Below are 16497 nucleotides of genomic sequence, written 5' to 3'. Positions count from 1 at the left end.
TGAATGGCCAGCAACTCCCTGTCCCAGATGGTGTAGTTCTGTTCCGACTTGCTGAGTTTCCTGGAGTAGAATGCGCAGGGCCTCCAGTTCCCTTGAGGATCTCGCTGCAACAGGACCGCCCCCACCGCTCTGTCCGATGCGTCCGTCTCAAGCCTCATTGGTTTGCTGGGGTTTACGTGTAGCAGCTGTTCTTTGGACGCAAAGAGACGCTTGAGTCTCCGAAAAGACTGTTCTGCCTGGTCCGTCTAGGTGAACTTCTTCTTCATGGAGCTGAGGGTGTCCGTGATGGCCGCCGTCTTCTTCGCGAACCCCTGATGAACTTGCGATAAAAGTTGGCGAAGCCGACGAACTTCTGGACCTCCTTCCGATTGCGCGGGCTCTTCCAGACCAACACTGAGCGGACCTTGGTGCTGTCCATGGTGAGTCCCTTGTCGGACAGCTTGTAGCCCAGGAAATCCACCTCCGTCACGTCGAACTGGCAATTCTCCAGTTTGGCGTAAAGTCTGTGCTCCCGCAGTCTCTGCAGGACCTCCTTGACGTCCCCCTCGTGAACCTCCTGTGATTCCGAGAAGATCAGGATGTCGTCTAGGAAGCATACGCACTTTTTGTAGAGGAGGCCCGCTAACACGTGGTGCATGAAGGCTTGGAAACAATGCGAGCCATTTTGCAGACCAAATGGCATAACACGATATTCATAGGTGCCTAAAGGCGTAAACATGGCCGTCTTCCACTCATCGCCCTCCCGCATGCGTATAAGGTTGTACGCCCCTCGTAGATCCAACTTGGTGAAGATTCGTCCCTTCCTCACCGTCGCGAGCAGGTCGTCGATCTTGGGCATTGGGAATGCTGTGGGCTTTGTCCTGGAATTGATAATTCTGTAATCAACTACCAATCTGTGTTGGGGCGTGTCCTTCTTCTTCACGAAAAACACGGGACTGCCCCCCACTGCTTTGGATTCTTGGATGAATCCCCGCTTCAAGTTGTGATCTATGAACTCCCTGAGTTCTTGCAGTTCGTCTTCAGACATGGAATGCAGTTTTCCAGTCGGCAGCGTCGCCCCCGGTAGGAGGTCAATCGCGCAGTTGTAGGGCCGGTGGGGAGGCAGCTTGTCCGCTTCCTTCTCGCAGAAGACCTCCAAAAACGCCTTGTACTTGTTGGGTACCGCCTGCACCATGCCTAGGTGTAGCTGTGGTTCATCCCCTTGTCCCTCCTCTTCCTGGCTGGTTCGGATGCAGTGTTCTGCGCAGTAGGAGGAGCAGAAGGTTAATTGCCGCTGGTACCATGCTAATGCCGGGCTGTGTCTATCCAGCCAACTCATGCCCAACACTATGGGCGTGTCCGACAGGTGGGTGACATTGAAGCTGATGACTTCGCGGTGATTTCCAATTTGCATTACCAGAGGCGGTGTTTGCTGCACCACCTGTCCACCCAGCAGCTTCCTGCCATCGACCGTGACGACGTTTAGGGGCATCGTGGCTGGTAGGAGCGCTATGCGATGTAGCCTGATGAAGTCCACTCCTATAAAGTCTGCATTACTACCAGAGTCAATGGTAATAGGGACTTCCAGGGTGATTCCATTTGTCAGCTGGAGTGATGCGGTGAGTTGCACCACTGGTTTGGGTGGGAGGGGGTCTGTGGGCTGCAAAATCTCTGGAGACTGCTTCACTGACTCGCCTGGCTGGGCCCCAGTGCCTCTGCCTCCAACCAGGCTTCGTCGTTTCCCTGCAGCTGTTCCCCCTGCTGAACTGCTCCCCTTACTGTTGCTGAGGCTGCAGTGTGCTTCTGGATCCTCTGGGGACACTCTTTGGCCATGTGCTGTGCACTGTCGCAGATATAACACTTCCTGCTCCCTCTAGGAGCCTTCGTCTTGACTGCTCCTGGTGTTTGGGCTCTGGTCACTGTCTGAGCCCTGGCACCACCTATCTCCATCGGCTCTTCTCCCCCCCCCCCCAGTGGAGGCGTGGATTGCGCGTGCCCTGTCTCCCTGGGTAGGAAGGGAGTTGTTCTGGCTAGTGTGCGCGCCCTACGTCTGTCATCCCTGCTCCACGGGCGTTCCTCCAGGCATACCCCTACCGCCAGCACTCTCTGGACGACTTTCGTGGTACTGTTGGGTCTGTCCCCCCTCGCCAGCTCATCTTTCACGGCTCCATTTAGCCCCTCCCAGAACAAATCCCTCTGAGCCCTGGCACCACCTATCTCCATCGGCTCTTCTCCCCCCCCCCCCAGTGGAGGCGTGGATTGCGCGCGCCCTGTCTCTCTGGGAAGGAAGGGAGTTGTTCTGGCTGGTGCGCGTCCCTCATCCCTGCTCCAAGGGCGTTCTTCCAGGCGCACCCCTATCGCCAGCGCCCTCTGGATGACTTCTGTGGTATTGGTAGGTCTCTCCCCCCTCGCCAGCTCATCTTTCACGGCTCCATTTAGCCCCTCCCAGAACAAATCCCTCACGGCAGCTGAGTCCTTCTCCCAGCCCAGCACATTTACTAACACAAAAAAGCGGGAGTGATATTGTCTCACCGTGGCTTTGCCCTGCGTCAGCCCGTGCATTTCCCTCCTGGCCACATCCACATCTACCGTTGATTTAAAACAAGCGTCCATAGCTTTGATAAATGCGTTTGAATCCTGGAGGGCGGGATCATTTTCGCGCCATAAATTGCGCAGCCACGATTTAGCTTCCCCATGCAGATGAGTGATTATGAACCCTACTTTTTCCTCCTCATCTCTAAAGTCTTTCTGAAGCAAATTGAGCGTGAAAACTATGTCTGCTCTGAAGTTATGATACTGCTGCAGGTCCCCGTCGAAGTGGGCTACGATGCTGCCCCCCCTCTTCCCGAGGCCAACTCCCTCCGGCTTGGGTCCTGGCAGCCCCTCTTTGCCCAAACGTTCCCACCTGGTTCGCAGTTCCCGGCAGAGCGCTTCTGCTTCTTCCTCTCTTTTTTTGGATGCTGCTACTTCTGCCTACAGCTTCGTGACTGCTTCTTGCAGTTCTGTCACTTTCTCCTCTGTAGTCATCCTTGCCTATCTTCGTGAGCTCGCAAAAAATATTTTTTTTTGAGACGGAGCTTACTGTCAGAGCTGCCCGACGTCCCAGCTCACAAAGGACCAACGCCAGTTCGTTGTTATATACAAAAGTCTTTATTGAAGTTCAGTTTCACCTTCACAACCGTAGCGCGCAGCTCTACATCTGAAACTCTAGACCGTTGAAGCTCCGTCTGAATCTCCTCCCCCCAGACACCAGTTTAAGACTCTAGCCTTGCTCCACCTCTTCCTTTGCTCTTTCCTCCTCTGGCTCCGCCTGTCAGCTGGGGTCTCGCCCTTCCTAGACTCATCTGACGCTGAGTTCCCTGAGTCTTCCCCCTGCCTCCGGCGGGCTTTAGGACCTGGTTCCCAATCCGGGTTTTCTGCTGTCCCCCACGCCTGTACATTCGAACTTGGCGCGCGCACCCAGCCGGCAACCTTCCTCCTGACCGTTTCACTGCTCCTGTCACTGCTTCCCCCTTCTGGGAGGCTAGCTGGACCTGACCTCCCCTCCATTCCCCCACTCTCCGATAGAGGCGTGGTCAGCCCTGACTCATCTTCTCTCCCTGCTGGAGGAGACACTGGTCCTGACGCCTGGGACTCTTCCCCCCCACTATGCTCTGGTGGGGAAGCTGATCCTGCTCTCCCGCTGCTGCTTTGGGAGTCCCCGCTGGCCCCTTGTTTCTGGTGTGTTCCCCCTGGGACCCCCCCTTGCCCTGACCATCGGCGCCTCCTTCTGGGAATCTTCTGATTCGCTGGAGAAGCTCATGGAATCTCTCGGGTCACTGTCATACTCCCCTACACTGCCCTGAGATTCTTCCCCTTCGCTCTCCATTTCCTCTCTCCCCTGTGCCTCTGTTCCTGAGCCCCAGACAATAGCAGATTTGACTGTTTCATCCTGAGTATTCCACTTTAACAGCAAGTTATACATTCTTGAAAGTATCTTGATATAGGGATCTAACCCTTCTGTTTCCAACTTTGATTTTTCCACCTGGAATTCAATTTTTTTTGTCTAGATTGTATACCTCTCTTATTTGAAAATAATGAAGCCAATCTCGCACTCTATCTTTTAATTTCTCAAAGCTCTGCAATTTCAATTTGTCTCCTTCTCGCTCTAAAATCTCCCAATATTTTGGCCACTTGGCCTCCATATTGAGTTTTTTTTGAGCTTTTGCCTCCATTGGTGACAACCACCTTGGGGTTTTGTTTTCAAGTAAGTCTTTGTAACGTGTCCAGACATTAAACAGTGCTTTCCTGACAATATGGTTCTTAAAAGCCTTATGTGCTTTAACCTTGTCATACCATAGGTATGCATGCCACCCAAAAACATTATTGAAACCTTCTAAGTCCAAAATGTCTGTGTTCTCAAGAAGCAGCCAGTCCTTCAACCAGCAGAAAGCTGCCGATTCATAATAGAGTTTAAGGTCTGGCAGGGCAAATCCCCCTCTTTCTTTTGCATCGGTTAATATTTTAAATTTTATTCTGGGTTTCTTGCCCTGCCAGACAAATTTAGAAATGTCTCTCTGCCACTTCTTGAAACAGTCCATTTTGTCCAAAATTTGTAACGATTGAAACAAAAACAACATTCTTGGCAATACATTCATCTTGATAGCCGCAATTCGTCCCAGCAAGGAAAGCTTCAAGTTTGACCATATTTCTAAATCCTTTTTAACATCTGACCAACATTTTTCATAATTGTCCTTAAATAAGTTCCCATTTTTAGCAGTCATATTAATCCCCAAATATTTCACCTTCTTAACCAATGTTAAACCTGTCTCATTCTGAAACCTCTCTCTTTCAGTCATTGTTAAGTTTTTCTCAAGCACTTTAGTTTTTGACTTATTCAACTTAAATCCTGCCACATGACCAAACTCCTGGATCAGTTCTAATACTCTTCTAACACTAGATTCTGGCTCCTGTAGTGTCAATACCAGGTCATCTGCAAAGGCTTTCAATTTGTATTGTTTGGCTCCGACCGTTATGCCTTTAATCAAATGGTCCCTTCTTATCATATTTAACAAAACCTCCAGGACGGAAATAAAGAGTAATGGGGAAATTGGGCAACCTTGTCGTGTCCCTTTCTCTATCTTAAATTCCTCTGTCACCACATTGTTGACTATTAATTTTGCCTTTTGTTCTGAATAAATTGCACTTATACCATTTTCAAACCCCTGACCGACCCCCATCCCTTGAAGGTTTTTCCTCATAAAACTCCAAGAAATATTATCAAAGGCTTTCTCGACATCCACAAAAATTAATACTGCTTTAGTATTAATATCCTCTTGCAGCTTTTCCAAAACATTAATTATATTCCTCGCATTGTCAGACAAATGTCTGCCCGGCAGAAAACCAGCTTGGTCTTTATGTATCACTTCCTTTAAAACTTTTTTTAGCCTCCTTGCCAAAATATCAGCAAAAATTTTGTAATCCACATTTAACAGGGATATGGGTCGGTAGTTCTTAAGTTGTGTCTTTTCAGACTCTGTTTTTGGTATGAGTGTAATATATGCTTTTTTCCACGACTCTGGCGCCTTTCCCCCCTCCATAATTTCATTGCAAACCTCCTTTAGTGGTTGGATTATCCAATCCTTCAAAGTTCTATAGTATTTTGAGGTTAAGCCATCCGGCCCTGGAGATTTTCCCAGCTGCATGTTCTGAATGGCACCTTCCACCTCCTGGTCTGTGATTTTATAGTTCAAGATTGTCTTATTTTCCTGTGAGATTTTTTGTAATCCGTTTGCTTTCAAAAACTGGTCTATATCAAAGTCTTTCTGAGGCCCTTGTGTATATAGTTGTTTAAAATACCTCTGGAAACATTTTCTGATTTCCACTGGGTTCTCAATATTTTTCCCCTCCACTTCCAGGTTGGTAATAGTACTGAGTTTTTGTCTTTTCTTCATCTGCCAAGCTAGCAGTTTCCCACATTTATTTGCTGATTCAAAAGTCTTTTGCCTCATTTGTTTAATTTCCCACTCAATTTCCTGGTTCATCATCTTCATATATTGCACTTGGGATAAATTTATTTCTCTCAAAATCTCTTGTGAATTGGGTTTCGATCTCAGTCTTTTCTCGCCCTCTTTTATTTTATCCAAAAAAAAATCTATTTCACATTCTGGGCTCTCTTCTTTAATGTGTTCTGTTGGATCAGAAATCCCCTCATAACTGCTTTACTTGCATCCCAAATTATTCTTTTTTTCCACAGTGGTATTCAAATTTATTTCAAAGTAATCTCTCAAAGTTTTTTGGGCCTTCTTAATCACTTCTTGATCTCTAAACAAGGTGTCATTCATCCTCCATCTGAAGAAACCAGTTAATGTTAATCTCATCTCCATTTTCATGGCATTGTGGTCGGAGCACGTCTTTGGGCAGATCTCTACCTTCCTGATCATGGGTGCCAGTCCTCTAGTTATCCAGATTTGGTCAATTCTTGTCCATGTCTTTTGGGCTTCAGAAAAGAAGGTTCCTTCTCTCCCCAGGGGATTCCTGTTCCTCCAAATGTCAATCAAGTCCATATTATCAGTCAATTCAAAAAAGGTCTTTGGTAGTCTACCATCTTTAGTAACTACCTGTCTCTGCGACTTATCCATATTTGTAGATACCACCCCGTTCATATCGCCCATCAAGACGATATTGTTGTCCATATAATCCAGTAAAGTCTCATGCAACTTCTTATAAAATGTAGATTTCCCCTCATTTGGTGCATATACACCTACTATCAGAAATTTTTCTCCTTGTGATTGAATTTCAATTGCAATATATCTTCCTTGCTCATCTTTAAAAACGAATTTCGGTGACAGGCTCTCTTTTGCATAAATGACCACTCCTCGCTTTTTTACTTTGTCCGATGAAATAAATTCTTGGCCCAGTCTCTTATTAATCAATATTCTCCTATGCAGCCTTGTCACATGTGTTTCCTGTAGACAAATTAGATCCAATTGTTCCTTCTTAAGTATGTGAAAAACTTTTTTTCCTTTTCTCCGGGGAATTAAATCCGTGAATGTTCCAGCTTAGTAGCTGTAGAGACATGATGTATCTAGGTTTACTGTCCTCTGACAGCTCCCAGTACGTCTTCTTCTGGCGGTGGTATCACTTTCTTTGTCTTGTCCACTCCCAAAGGTAGTGATACTATGTCTAATAATCCTGGTGGTAAGGCAGCCAGCAAACCTTCTACTCCTTTTTGCAGGTCTTCTTCGTGGTCTCTCAGAATTTTTTCCTTCTCCTCCAATGATCTTATTTTAAACTTCTTACCTTTAAAGCTGAAAGATAGGCCTTGAGGGAATTCCCACCTGAAAATGATTCTGTTTCCTCTCAGTAAAGTCACCAGGTCCCCGTAGTTAGACCTGAGGTCCAAGAGATGTTTCGGAATGTCCTTGAAGATTTCCACTTTTGACTCCTCTATTATCAGAGTATTTTGGTAGTGTAGATTTAGTATTTTGTCTCGCTCCTCTTTAGATCGAAGGGTGATCATACAGTCTCTCACCCTGCCCTTCCTCCCTCCTCTTCCAAGTCTGAAAGCCTTTGTTATTTTAAAGTCTTGTTTATCATCCAATTTCCAGAAATCCGCAAATTCCTGTGTCAGGAAATCACACAAACTATCTTTCTCAAGTTCAGGCACCGCTCTGACCCTCAAGTTGGTCTGTTTTTCTCTCAATTCAATCATAGACAGGAGTTCCTGGTGAGCCCCAAGACGTACCTGGTGGTCCCCCAACTGTTTGCTTATCGGTATTATCTTTCCTTCTACAGCCTCTACTTTTTCTTTAGCTTCCTGAGCCGTCTTTTGGTTCGATTCTAACTGTTGCGATAATTTTTCGCTAGAACCTGTATTTACATTCACTTTCTGGCTCAAATCCTTAATGCTTATGGTATTTTGGTCAATTTTATTTGTGGCCTCTGCCACTTGTTTGCTCAGTTTATCCAAAGACTCATAAATCTTACTCAAGATAGAGGTGAATCCTTCTTCTGACATCCCTTCTCCTTTTGGTACAGAGGGGCCTGAGGCAGATGCCCTGCGTTGATGCTGTGTTGTAATAGGCTGTTGGTATCTGACTCTGCCTGATCTCGTTGTTTTGTCCTCCGGTTTTGTTGGCTTTTCATCCATGGCACTTTATCTGACAGTCAAGGTCACTCCCACAGCTTTACTGTGAGACTTTCTCAGGCTCAAAGTGGAAAATTCCCCAGCCAATGTTTCTTTTTCAGTAAGCCTCTAGGGGGACACAGTAACAGACAATGGTTTCGCAACAAAATGGCTAAGTTCCCAAATGCCCCCTTCAGCAGGAGAAGTAACAATTTTAGCAGTTCAGAATGTCTATTTGCAGAGTGTTAACCATCCATTATTACATTGTTAATAAAGAGTGCAGTATTCAATGTAACCAGACTATTTCAGTCTAGGCAGTCTGTTCCCAGGGATTGAGAGGTGGTCTTTTGTCTCTCCTTTCTTTCTTATGTTAAAAATTGGCACCAAAAGCACTGTCCCTTATCCCCTCCCTCCCTCTCAGTTCAGGGAAGGGGTTCTCTTAGCTTGACGTTTAATCAGTCTTTCTTCCTAACGCTCCTCACCCGGTAACCGGCTTGGACGTTCTTTGCTTTAATGTTTTTACAGAACGGAAGGTGGACTTCCTCTTTGCACCTCCCCGCTTCGGTTCCGATTCAGATTAGTTTTCTTTAAAATTCCCAATCTTAATACTTGTCCTACTCACGGGTTGTTATTTTGACAGCCGAATTGTCAGAGGAAAAAAGGTCAGCGCTCTCCGGTAACAGCTGCGCAGCTTCACTCCACGGAAGTAGCGATTGACTCCCAGCGCCACGGCACCCCCGTTCCGCTCCGGCGCCCCTCTTGGGGTTCCTTTGCTATTGGGGGAGCCGCTTCTGGCACCTGCTGAGTCCCACGGCCGCAGGCTTCCCCCGCCTGCGTTTTTTTAACGGGTCCCCGCTGCGCCGTAGCGGTAAGACCCCAAGTTCTGCGGAGCTTCTCCCTCCCGATCAGAAGGAGACCGCCATTACCGTTGGCTCCGCCTCCGGAAGTCTGGTGTTAATGCACATTGACCCAGAAATCGCAAAGTGTGTGTAATGAAACCAAAATAACACAACACCGTCTTTTTGCTTCCATATGCGTAGAAAGAAGACGAATAAGCTTTGATTGGTCTTATTTCAATTCGAATGGTGTTTTTTGGGTGTGCACCAGAATCACACCCAACCAAAGCAAAAAGGTGTTTTGAGTTCCATCTACATAAAAAGAAGATGATAAGGCTCTGATTGGGCTTATTTCAAATTGGTGTTTTGGGGGTTACGGTTGGCGTTACGGTTAGGGTTAGGATTGGGGTTAGGGTTAGGGTTAGCGTTAGGATTGGGGTTGGCGTTAGGGTTAGGGTTAGGGTTAGGGTCGGGGTGAATGACCACAGAAAGAACAATTCAAGCTTATTTGTCCTCTTTCTATGGAGGTGGATCCAAAGCACCTATGCCATTCCCTCCTCACAGGCTCTGGACCTGGTGTCTTCCATGGCGACACTAGGGCTCTCCCAGTGTGTTTCGGGCCCCACACATCAAGCAGGCCATATGCTGGATTTGATCTTTGGCGCCGGTATAGATGTGATCATGTCTCCCTCGATGAAGGTGCCATGGTCTGATCACTATGCACTGAAAGTCAGGATTGACTTTCCACCCCCACCCTGCTTAGGTGGCGAGCCGATTTGGGCTCGCCCGCAGAGGCTGATGGACCCTGATAGATTCCGTCAGGCCTTGCGGGACCTTGCTCCCCCTGGCGACTCATTGACTGAGCTTGTTGAGGGCTGGAATATCCAGCTCCTAGCAGCCATCGATGAGATCGCACCTAGGCGCCCTCTGCGACCCCGCAGAAACCAGGCTCCCTGGTTTACCGAGGAGCTTCGGAAAATGAAGCAGGACCTCAGACGGCTAGAGCAAGTATGGCGGGGTGCCCGTGATGGAGCTTCAAGAACATCTTATAGGGTTTTTATGAAAACCTACGAGATGGCAGTGAAGGCCACTAAGAAGTCCTACTTCTCGGCCTCCATCGCCTCCGCTAGCTCTCGCCCGGCGCAATTGTTTAGTATAATTAGGTCTTTAACGTCCCTTGAAGGACAGCCAAATTTAAATAACAATTCGACACACAGCTGCGAGGCATTTGCGAGCTTTTTTGCGGAGAAGGTCTTGTTGCTCCACCATGACCTCCCTGCCAATTTGGGTACAATAAAGGAACTGGAGGCCCCTCGACTGTCCTCGGGTCCAGTATTGGACCACTTTGACCGGATATCCCCAGCCGATGTGGACAGACTCCTCCAAGCTGGAAAGCCCACCACTTGCCCTCTTGACCCATGCCCGTCCTGGCTGATTAGAGCGTGTCCAGACGAGGTGCGGGCCCCCCTGGGTGATATCATCAATTTGTCCCTTGGCACTGGGATATTCCCAGGGGAACTGAAGGAGGCAGTGGTGCGTCCGCTCTTAAAGAAAACATCATTAGATCCTTTAGATCTATCCAATTACCGCCCGGTTTCGAATCTTCCATTCCTGGGTAAGGTGATTGAGAGAGCGGTTGCTGAACAGCTTGGTAGGTTTCTGGATGAAACATCTGCTCTCGATCCATTCCAGTCCGGCTTCCGCGCTGGTCATGGGACCGAGACGGCTCTGGTCGCCCTAACAGATTATCTTCGCAGGCAGCTGGATCGAGGCGGGTCGGGGCTGCTGATTCTTCTAGACCTGTCAGCAGCCTTCGACATGGTCGATCACGAACTTCTGGACCACCGCCTTGCCGACGTGGGGGTCCAGGGCACAGTCCTTCAATGGCTGCGCTCATTTCCCTCCGGTCGGGGACAGAGGGTGGCGCTTGGGGGGGAATTGTCATCGCGCCACTCCTTGGTGTGTGGAGTGCCTCAGGGTGCGATTCTCTCCCCGATGCTTTTTAACATCTTTATGCGCCCCCTCGCCCAGCTTGTCCGGAGTTTTGGGCTGGGTTGCCATCAGTATGCCGATGACACCCAACTCTATCTGTTGATGGATGGCCATCCTGACTCGGCCCCAGATACACTGACCAGATGTCTGGAAGCTGTGGCTGGATGGTTACGTGGGAGCCGGTTGAAGTTAAATCCTTCGAAGACAGAGGTCCTCTGGCTGGGACGGAGCGATATGGGATTGAGGGGGCAACTCCCATCTCTTGCGGGGGTGCAATTAGTGCCAGCATCGTCCGTTAAGAGTTTGGGTGTAATCTTTGATACCTCCCTCTCTATGGAGGCGCAGATTACAGCTATAACAAAGGCGGCTGTCAGGGCTGCCTCAGGTCCCAGCTCACAAAGGACCAACGCCAGTTTCTCTTTATATACAGAAGTCTTTATTGAAGTTCATTTTCGGTTTGACAGCCGCGGCGCGCAGCCCTACGTCTGAAACCCTAGACCGTTGAAGCTCCGTCTGAGTCCGTCCCTCCCCGACACCAGTTTAAGACCCTTGCCTTGCTCCACCTCCTTCTTTGTTCTCTCTTCCGCCGGGTCCTCCTGCCCGCTGTGGTTTCTCCCTTCCTAGACTCTTCCGACGCTGATTCCCCGGATTGTTCTCCCTCCCTCCGGCGGGCTTTAGGACCTGGTTCCCAATCCGGGCTCTCTGCTGTCCCGCGCGCTTGTACATTTGAACTTGGCGCGCGCGCCCAGCTCCCAACCGTCCTTCTGATCGTTACACTACTCCTGTCACTGCTTTCCTCCTCTTCCGGGAGGTTAGCTGGTTCTGACCTCCCCTCCATTCCCCCCTTCTCCGATGGAGGCGTGGTCAGCCCTGACTCATCTCCTCTCCCTGCTGGAGGAGAACCTGACACACGGGAACCTCCCCCCCCCCTGCTACGCTCTGGTGGGGAAGCTGGTCCTGATCTCCAGCTGCCGCTTTGGGAGTCCCGCTGGCCCCTTGCTTCTGGTGCGTCCCCCCTGGGACCCCCCTTGTCCTGACCACCGGCGCCCCCTTCTGGGAATCCTCTGATTCGCTGGAGAGGCTCATGGAATCCCTCGGATCACTGTCATTCTCCCCCCCGCTGTCCTCAGATTCTTCCCATTCGCTCTCCATCTCCTGTCTCCGCTGTGCCTCTGTCCCTGAACCCCTGACAGCGGCATTTTTTCATCTCCGCCAAGCTTAGCAGTTGGCTCCTTATCTCTCTCGCCCTGACCTAGCCACTGTGATCCACGCGACGGTCACCTCCAGACTGGATTATTGTAACTCGCTCTACGTGGGGTTGCCCTTGAGACTGACCCAGAAACTCCAGTGGGTGCAGAATGCCGCGGCGAGACTCCTTATGGGGTCTTCGCTGTGAGATCATATCCATCCGGTACTATACCAGCTGCACTGGCTCCCGGTGGAGTACAGGATCAGGTTTAAGGTGCTGGTTTTAACCTTTAAAGCCCTATACGGCCTAGGACTCTCGTACCTATGGAACTGCCTCTCCTGGTATGTCCCACAGAGAAATTTACGGTCTGCAAATAAAAACACCCTAAAGATCCCAGGCCACAGAGAGGTTAGGTTGGCCTCAACTAGAGCCAGGGCTTTCTCGGCCGCGGCTCCAATCTGGTGGAACACTCTGTCACAAGAGACTAGGGCACTGCAGGACCTGACATCCTTCTGCAGGGCCTGCAAGACAGAGCTGTTCCACCAGGCCTTTTGTCAGGGCGCAGCCTGACCCCCTCCTCTGGCAATCTGCACAAAACTTTGCTTGATGGTTGCCATTAATTTGATTTTAATTTGATTTAATTAATTTTATAATGAATGTTTTAAAATGTTGGACTATTTTGATTGTTGTTAGCCGCCCTGAGCCCGGCTTCGGCTGGGGAGAGCGGGATATAAATAAAATTTATTATTATTATTATTAGGGTTAGGGTTAGGGTTAGGGTTAGGGTTAGGGTTAGGGTTAGGGTTAGGGTCAGGGTCAGGGTTAGGGTTAGGGTCAGGGTCAGGGTCAGGGTCAGGGTCAGGGTCAGGGTCAGGGTCAGGGTCAGGGTCAGGGTCAGGGTTAGGGTTAGGGTTAGGGTGAGGGTTAGAATTAGGGTTAGGGTGAATGACCACCGAAAGAACAATCCAAGTTTATTTGACCTCTTTCTATTGAGATCTAACCAAAACACCCATGCTTGATTTGGGCTGATAACAAACATGTCACTCTGCGATTTTTCAGTGAATGTGCATTCTAAACCCAAAAACACCAATTTGAAATCAGACCTTTATCATCTTCTTTTTATGTAGATGGAACCCAAAACACCTTTTTGCATTGGTCGGAGGTGATTCCCAAAAAACACCATGCAAATTGAAATAAGACCAATCAAAGCTTATTCGTCTTCTTTCTACGCATATGGAAGCGAAAATACGGTGTTGCGTTATTTTGGTCTCATTACAAACACTTTGCGATTTCTGGGTCAATGTGCATTAAAACCAAAGAACACGACTTGAAATAAGCGAAGTCCAAGATTCTTCTTTCTATGTAGCTGGAACACAAAACAACCTGTTTGGCTTTGTTTTGGCTTATTACACTTCGCTTTGCTAGGGTTAGGGTTAGGGTGAGGGTTAGTGTTAGGGTTAGGGTCGGGGTGAATGACCACAAAAAGAACAATCCAAGCTTATTCGTCCTCTTTCTATTGAGGTGGAACCAAAACACCTATGCTTGATTTGGGCTGTTAAAAAACATGTCACTCTGCGATTTTTGGGTGAGTGTGCATTCTAACCCCTAAAACACCAATTTGAAATAAGCCCAATCAGAGTTTTATCATCTTCTTTTTATGTAGATGGAACCCAAAATACTGTTTTGCTTTGGAAGGGGGTGATTCCCAAAAAACGCCATGCGAAGTGAAATAAGACCAATCAAAGCTTATTCGGCTTCTTTCTACGCATATGGAATCGAAAAGACGGTGTTGCGCCATTTTCGTTTCATTACACACACTTTGCGATTTCTGGGTCAATGTGCATTAACACCAAAGAACATGACTTGAAATAAGCGAAATCCAATATTCTTCTTTCTATGTAGCTGGAACACAAAACAACCTGTTTGGCTTTGTTTAGGCTTATTACACTTCGCATTGCTAGGGTTAGGGTTAATGTTAAGATTAGGGTTAGGGTTAGGGTTAGGGTTAGGGTTGGGGTTGCGGTTAGGGTTAGGGTAAGCGTTAGGGTTAGGATTAGGGTTAGGGTTAGGGTTAGGGTTAGGGTTAGGGTTAGGGTTAGGGTTAGGTTTAGGGTGAATGAGCACCGAAAGAACAATCCAAGCTTATTTGTCCTCCTTCTATTGAGATGGAAACAAAACACCTATGCTTGATTTGGGCTGATAACAAAAATGTCACTCTGCGATTTTTGAGTGAACATGCATTCTAACCCCCAAAACACCATTTTGAAATAAGCCCAATCAGAGCTTTATCATCTTCTTTTTATGTAGATGGAACGCAAAATACCTTTTTGCTTTGGTTGGGGGTGATTCCGGTGCACACCCAAAAAACACCATGCGAATTGAAATAAGACCAATCAAAGCTTATTCATCTTCTTTCAACGCATATGGAAGCAAAAAGACGGTGTTGTGTTATTTTGGTTTCATTACACACACTTTGCGATTTCTGGGTCAATGTGCATTAACACCAAAAAACACGACTTGAAATAAGCGAAATTCAAGATTCTTCTTTCTATGTAGCTGGAACCCAAAACAACCTGTTTGGCTTTGTTTAGGCATATTACCCTTCTCTTTGCTAGGGTTATCAAGCATAGGTGTTTTGGTTCCATCTCAATAAACAGAAGACAAATAAGCTTGGATTGTTCTTTCGGTGGTCATTCACCCTGAGCCTAACCCTAACCCTAAACCTAACCCGAACCCTAACCCGAACCCGAACCCTAACCCGAACCCGAACCCTAACCCTAACCCTAACCCTAACCCTAACCCTAACCCTAACCCTAACCCTAATTCTAACCCTAACCCTAACCCTAACCCTAACCCTAACCCTAACCCTAACCCTAACCCTAACTCTAACTCTAACTCTAACTCTAACTCTAACTCTAACTCTAACTCTAACTCTAACTCTAACTCTAACCCTAACCCTAACCCTAACCCTAACTCTAACTCTAACTCTAACCCTAACCCTAACCCTAACCCTAACCCTAACCCTAACCCTAACCCCAACCCCAACCATAACCGTAACCCTAACCCTAACCCTATCAAAGCGAAGTTTAATAAGCCTAAACAAAGCCAAAAAGGTTGTTTTGTGTTCCAGCTACATAGAAAGAAGAATCTTGGATTTCGCTAATGTCAGAGCTGCCCTAGGTCCCAGCTCACAAAGGACCAACGCCACTTCGTTGTTATATACAAAAGTCTTTATTGAAGTTCAGTTTGTCTTTCACATCAGCAGCGTGCAGCTCTACGTCTGAGACTCTAGACCGCCGAAGCTCCGTCTGAGGCTCCGCCCCCATACACCAGTTTAAGACCCGAGCCTTGCTCCACCTCTTCCTTTGCTCTTTCCTCCTCTGGGCCCTCCTGCCAGCTGGATTCCCGCCCTTCCTAGACTCATCTGACGCTGAGTCCCCTGAGTCTTCCCCCTGCCTCCGGCGGGCTTTAGGACCTGGTTCCCCATCCGGGCTTTCTGCTGTCCCGCGCGCCTGTGCATTTGAACTTGGCGCGCGGGCCCAGCCAGCAACCTTCCTCCTGACCGTTACACTGCTCCTGTCACTGCTTCCCCCTTCGGGGAGGCTAGCTGGACCTGACCTCCCCTCCTTTCCCCCACTCTCCGATAGAGGCGTGGTCAGCCCTGACTCATCTTCACTCCCTGCTGGAGGAGATGCTGCCCCTGACACCTGGTACTCTTTCCCCCCCACTATGCTCTGGTGGGGAAGCTGGTCCTGATCTCCAGCTGCTGCTTTGGGAGTCCCCGCTGGCCCCCCGTTCTTGGTGTGTCCCCACTGGGACCCCCCTTGCCCTGACCATCGGCGCCTCCTTCTGGGAATCTTCTGATTCGCTGGAGAAGCTCATGGAATCTCTCAGGTCACTGCCGTACTCCCCTACGCTGCCCTCAGATCCTTCCTCTTCGCTCTCCATCTCCTCTCTCCCCTGTGCCTCTGCTCCTGAGCCCCTGACATCCATCCCCCCTCGAAGCCCCCCTTCCCCCCTCCCCCTCTTCTGGGGCGGGTTCCGGGTGCTCCAGTGCTGTGGGGGTGAGTGTGGGATACAGTTCCTTCCCACTGGCGTGCGGCCGACCAGTTGGAGCCAGCCAGCCCGTAATGGGCTCGTCGACGGCAATCTCCTCTGCTTCCATCTCTCTGCATTCGTGTTCGAACCCAAAGTCCTCCCCCAACACGTCCATGTCCGTCTCTCCCCCTGTTACCTCGGGTGATGCTGCGTGACAGGGCCCCCTCAGCAGTTCCCTGCTCCACCCCACCTCCGGTTGAGTTTCCCACCAATAAGAGCGGTCTGTGGCAGACCCCGAGGGAGAACCCTCCGGGGAGCTTGTGTCCGGCGCCGTCTCCTCAGCTGATGAGAACCCC

This window comes from Podarcis bocagei, assembly GCF_964188305.1.
Source record: "Podarcis bocagei genome assembly, chromosome: W".
In the NCBI taxonomy this organism is placed as follows: Eukaryota; Metazoa; Chordata; class Lepidosauria; order Squamata; family Lacertidae; genus Podarcis; species Podarcis bocagei.
The sequence above is the reverse complement of the archived record's forward strand: the minus strand, read 5'-3'. Positions refer to the sequence as shown.